Source organism: Rhipicephalus sanguineus, chromosome 6, assembly GCF_013339695.2.
Source record: "Rhipicephalus sanguineus isolate Rsan-2018 chromosome 6, BIME_Rsan_1.4, whole genome shotgun sequence".
Classification (NCBI taxonomy): Eukaryota; Metazoa; Arthropoda; class Arachnida; order Ixodida; family Ixodidae; genus Rhipicephalus; species Rhipicephalus sanguineus.
Window position 1 is genome coordinate 51,275,779 of NC_051181.1, and position 5,531 is coordinate 51,281,309.

General features: G+C 45.7%; 1 long non-coding RNA gene across 1 annotated transcript; it reads left to right on the top strand.

Moving 5' to 3' along the window:
• Positions 1 to 217: 217 nt before the first annotated feature.
• Positions 218 to 1,510, top strand: LOC119397850 (uncharacterized). The gene is made up of 3 exons (XR_007416506.1): positions 218 to 321; positions 1,198 to 1,298; positions 1,362 to 1,510. It is a non-coding gene; the product is annotated as an uncharacterized LOC119397850 (long non-coding RNA).
• The last annotated feature ends 4,021 nt before the right edge of the window (positions 1,511 to 5,531 follow it).

The following is a 5,531-nucleotide window of genomic DNA, read 5'->3' on the forward strand; positions in this document are numbered from 1 at the left end:
TTCTATCCGCAGAACACATCGAAACACAAGCAGCCGCGGCCAGCAACGCAGACTAAAATCACGCTAAAACAACGTAAACAGGAAGTTTTCTAAGGTGCGTTTCCGGTGAAAGCACAATGTTGTCAGAGAGCGGCAAGCGCAGGCGAAAACGTCTCTATTTTCTTCTTGGGTGACTGTTTAGCCTAAGTTCGCTTTACTATTTCCCCTTTTTTTTAAGGACAGAAGAACCTTTCATTCTATTCCGTGTTTCCTATATGTGGACCAGCTTCTTTGCTGTTTTAGCAACTGTCGTCATTGGTATGCTCGTCAGCTGCCTTACAGGTAAGGTCTCCAACAATTGTCTAACATTTTCCGTCAAATATATAGCCAAATGCAGCAGTGTAATGGGATGAGTAGAGTTTATGTATTCTTTCCTTATTTAGACAAAACTCAACGATCTTCCCCGCAAGTTAGTGATGGTATGCCGTTTACTAATTCGTACAAAACCAGTTGCAGACGTGAGGATTTGGTATTGCTACAACGCACGACACTCACTCAGTAGAACATCTGTGGAACGTTCTTTATTCCATATGAGCAAGGACACAGGCAAACACGAGGTCACTCATAGCCGAATGTCACGAGACGGGCGAGCCCCGCTCCTTGCTCGTGATGATGATAGTGGTAGAGGATACCACAGGTATGTTTTCACATATCCCATTACACATTATTTCTATCTATCTATCTATCTATCTATCTATCTATCTATCTATCTATCTATCTATCTATCTATCTATCTATCTATCTATCTATCTATCTATCTATCTATCTATCTATCTATTCTGCAGAAGTAACTACGTTTAACGCTGCGCGGCGCTCGGCTTCCTTTATATATATCGCATAAATTTAGCTTTCTCCTCCTACATCTCGAATAAACGCATTATTTAGCCGCTAAATGCATGCGATAAATTAGCAGCATTCCTGACTACATTCACGTGTTGCTGTGTTTGCGAAATAGGCAGAGGCTCACACCTCATGCTGACGGTGATTATGATGACAAGATTACGATCAAGAAGGAAAATATAAGCAATAGCGTACTTTTCTTTGAACATTCGCGTCAAAAGTGCCTACTTATACCACCTTGCTCATTCCCCTAGTGCATTAATATACACTGCAATATGATGTTCGCTACGTTCCATGATATGGGTATTGTTTTTTTAGGAGAAATGAGTAATAAGGATACACAGCTACACCTCTGCAATGATGGAGCAGTTCGATTATGGCGCTATGCAAGATTGCTAGATAGCGAAGAAAAGGCTGAGGTGAGGACTCCAAAGAATTCATGTACTCGCTGGTAAGCTGCCTTACACTTAATTTTTTTTCAGGAAGGGAAGACTACGATGCCTAATGAACTAAAGCATGACGTCACAACGGAAGATGAGAACCTCCTTGCAAGGAAAGATGAGACACGCATTTGATGATTACTGCAATGAACATAAACAAGCTGTCTAAATACAATAATAAATTTAAAACACATTGAGGGAAGCTTTCATTGATAAGAACTCGTTGATGTACAATGGCTGTTCATTTAAGACATCAAGGTTTTAGAAAAAAAGTAGAGAACAGGTCAATGTGGTAACATATATGACGAAGAGCAATAAAGAGTAATAAAAGAGGTGTGCCCTAGGTATCACAATGAGAACACTGGTGTAAATGTAACCTATATGAAGCTATCGGCATAGTTCAGAAAATTAGATTTAGAGTTGGTTATAGTGTGGTGGCAGATATATAGACTACTCGCCACAGTGGTGGTCTAGTGGTTATGGTGCTCTACTGCTGATCCGAATAATGCGGTATCAAATGCCGGCCCCGGCGGCCGCATTTTCGATGGAGGTGAAAAGGCTTGAGGCCCGCGCACTTGCATTTAGGTGCACGTTAAAGAACCCCAGATGGTCGAAATTGCTGGAGCCTTCCACTACAGCGTCCTTCATAATCATGTCGTGGTTTTGGGACGTTAAAGCCCAGTAATTATTATTATATTATCTTAAGACCAGTGCAAGCGCGATGGCTGTCTCTTCTGCTTCTGTGGAGGCATTGTTGATGATTGAGCAGGAAGTTAGAAGCTTCGCATGACTGTCAGCTACCGCCAGGGCCACGTGGAATCCTGACGCGGACCACTCCATGGTCCTCGCTATACTGTTCGTGGAAGGTATGCACCCTTGCCTTTCTGCGTTTCCCGTCTGGCACAGGGTACATGTTCATAGGGATGGGGTCATGTTGAAATGAATGCTGAGGTTAGCAGGAAGAGGGACTCCCGCTGGTGAGTGCGTAATTGTGGTCAAGTTTAATTGGGACAAGGGAGTGCGGCCAACCAATGAATTAGACAGACGAGATTTTGTGCCGTAAATGTGGTTTCCGCGAGTTTCTCAAATGTGTGATAGGGTTTGAGGAGTCGGCCATTGGATGCGTTGGGGGAAGGCGTAGAGCCATTTTCGTGCAGCTCCGTAGAAGCGCGTAAATCCGGTATCTCTCCTGTTGGAGAAGTAGGCAAGGGAGGGCACATGTGGTGCGGCTTCAGTTGTGAGCCTGGGCGATGAGGGAATCGTGTTTCGCCCGCATAGGCCAGCCCGGCGATTCGCTATGCGGCGAATCAGTCGATTGGCCTGTTGAGCGTGTGTTTCGAGAGTCCTTATGACTTCTGTGTGTGCGCCATGTGAGTAGAACACTGCCCTAGCACACGAATTTTAGAGACTATAGTGGGATGGGATGAGCACCATAGCGTGAGGAAGATGGTGGAAATGACTTAATTGCGTTGCTTGTTACGGTAGAGAAGAAGCTCTGATTTGGAAGAGGAGCAGGTAAGGCCACGCTCCCGTATATAGGTGTCGATGGTGGTCAGTGCCAATTGTAGGTGTTCTATTTAGGCGTCACTGCGGCGGTTTGCCTATAGACAGTGATTTCGTCGGCGTAGAAGCTGAAATGGATGTCGGGGATCTGAGCTAGCTCTTGGGGCAAATGAAGAAGCGCAACGTTATAAATAAAAGGGGACAACGGCTCCCTGGGGCGTCCCACGTGCGCCAAGTGGGATGCCTGGGAGGCTGTGATCAGCGAAAGTAACTGTGTCTGTGCGGTGGCTGCGGAAGTCTCGGATGTAGCTGTACATCTTTGCGCCAACTTCCAAGGTTGTAGGGTTCTGTAGGATGGCTGAGTGTGTAACGTCGTCGAATGGCTTTGTGAGTTCCACGCCCAAGATAGCTTTGGTGTCGCAGGTTCGGGAGTCGAGAATGCGATATTTTAGATGTAGGAAAACGTCCTGTGTGGACATCCCAGAACGGAATTCAAACTTTGCACGTGGGCATGCAATTCTTGCCTTTAGGTACTGGCAAATCCTGGTTTGGAGTACATGCTCTATGAGTTTACCGGCAGATGAGGTGATGGACGGGGGTCCGAGGTAAGAGGTTAGCAGAGGTCTCCCAGGTTTTGGTGTAATGACTACCTTGCCTCTTTTCATTGCGGTGGGAGGGTGCGCCTCTGCCAGCACTAATTTGAGTATTCAGTGAGGACAGCAATGTATAGGGAGTCGAGATTGCAGAGTACTTTGTTGTGTACCCCGTCCGGACCGCATGTTGAACAATTGTTAAATTTCTGTAGTTCCCCTTGAACCTCTGCTTCTGTAATGTGTTGGCAGAGGAGGTCAGTAGGAGGGGCCTGCATAGCATAGTCGGGGTGTGTTACGACAGGGAAGTATGTGGAGAAGTACTGATTTCGAAAATCTCGGAGGAGTTCTGGTGGAGGTATATTGGAAGTGTGTATAGTAGTTTCGTGCGGTTGTGTCTTTTGGCTAGTCTTAGACTGAGTTGGGTTTATTAGGTGCCTAAAGAAGTTCCATGCCTGAGGCAAACTCATATCACCATATAAATTGTTGCGTAGTGATTCCGTGTTCCGTCGTGGAAGAGTTGCTGCGTGGGTCTTTATCTCTTTGCTTAGACGGGCGAGACGACGTCTGAGAGTCTGGTTCAAACGCTGCCTTTTCGAGCGTCGTTCTAAGCTTGCTTTAACGTCGCATAAATGTCGGAGGCGGGAAGCAACTGAGTCGCTCGGGCAGGCCTCTCGTAAGGGACAAGTTACGGATTGGACATCACTTCGAAGTTGTTTGAACCATTCGGTGGCGTCTGATAGAGGTGGGTGTGCGGGCTGGCTCTACATGTGCGGAAAGAATCCCTTTTAGTGAAAGTGGAGCCTCTGGGAGGCCTGCAGGGTAGTTGCATATTTAATAAGAGAATGTCGATGATGCAATGATCACTACCCTAATTATCTTGTGAGTCACACCATGTGACACGAGGCGATCTGCGAACGTAATGTCGGCTGTGATGTCTTTATAGACACTGTCTCCCGTGCGTGTCAGAAAGGCAGGAGAGACGGGCTTGTTGCGCTGCTAGCCCCACCCGACGTCCTTTTGATGTGCGGCGCGGAGAACCCCAGGCCGTATGCGGGGCCTTAAAGGCTCCCACGACGTGTAGGCGGCACTTATTTGCTACGCTTTTCGCAAGTGGAAAAATCACAGCATATCCACGGAGTGAATGATGATGAGTGGGCGAAGCTGCGGAGGTTCATCGGTAAACCGTGAATCTTCCGTGAATTCTGCCCAGTACATCATCACCGACGTGAGATCGGACGCGTTTATACTAAAGGTTCGATGAGAGTTATGACGACTTGCAGCTCACTTTAATTTTACATGTACGCTGTGAATTTTCATTGTTTAGAAAACCATTGCTTTAGAAAACATCTGGCGTCTTTCGTTAAGCAGCTGGCGTCTTTTCGTTTTGCTTTAGAAACATCTGGCGTCTTTTCGTTTTGCTTTTAGAAAACATCTGGCGTCTTTCGTTGGTTTATTTCATCAATCAACGGCGTTTTGAACAAAATTTTTATTGTTTAATCACGCACAGGAGAAATCTCACCAGGCACTACCTTGGAGGTAAACAATGGCTGCTAATGGGAATGAGAGACAGAAGAAGTCGGCTTTTAGCTAACACTTACACTTCTACTAACGTTTCCTACTGGAACATGCCAATGGCTGCTAATGGGGAATGAGAGACAGAAGAATTCGGCTTTTAGTTAACGCGCACGCTGCGAATTTTTAAATGCGAAGCATTTCTTAGCGAACTTCTGCGACTTTGACCGTATCTATCTATCTATCTATCTATCTATCTATCTATCTATCTATCTATCTATCTATCTATCTATCTATCTATCTATCTATCTATCTATCTATCTAGCCGCCTACGACTTTGTGCTCTCCTGGTCGCTTGGTTAATCGAATGTGCACCAAAACTGCTATGGCGCAACATGACTGTATGACGAATATAAATGACAAGTCATAACATGAAAATCATGACACGAATGTCATGTACAGCATGATTTACATGCTACGCTCATGGTGCGCTGGCGGCCGTTCAGATAGCTTGATATACACCAAAATTGGTATCTTGTGACGTGACTGTGTGACGAACATAAATAACACGAGTTAACATGAAAATCATGACACGCATGTCATG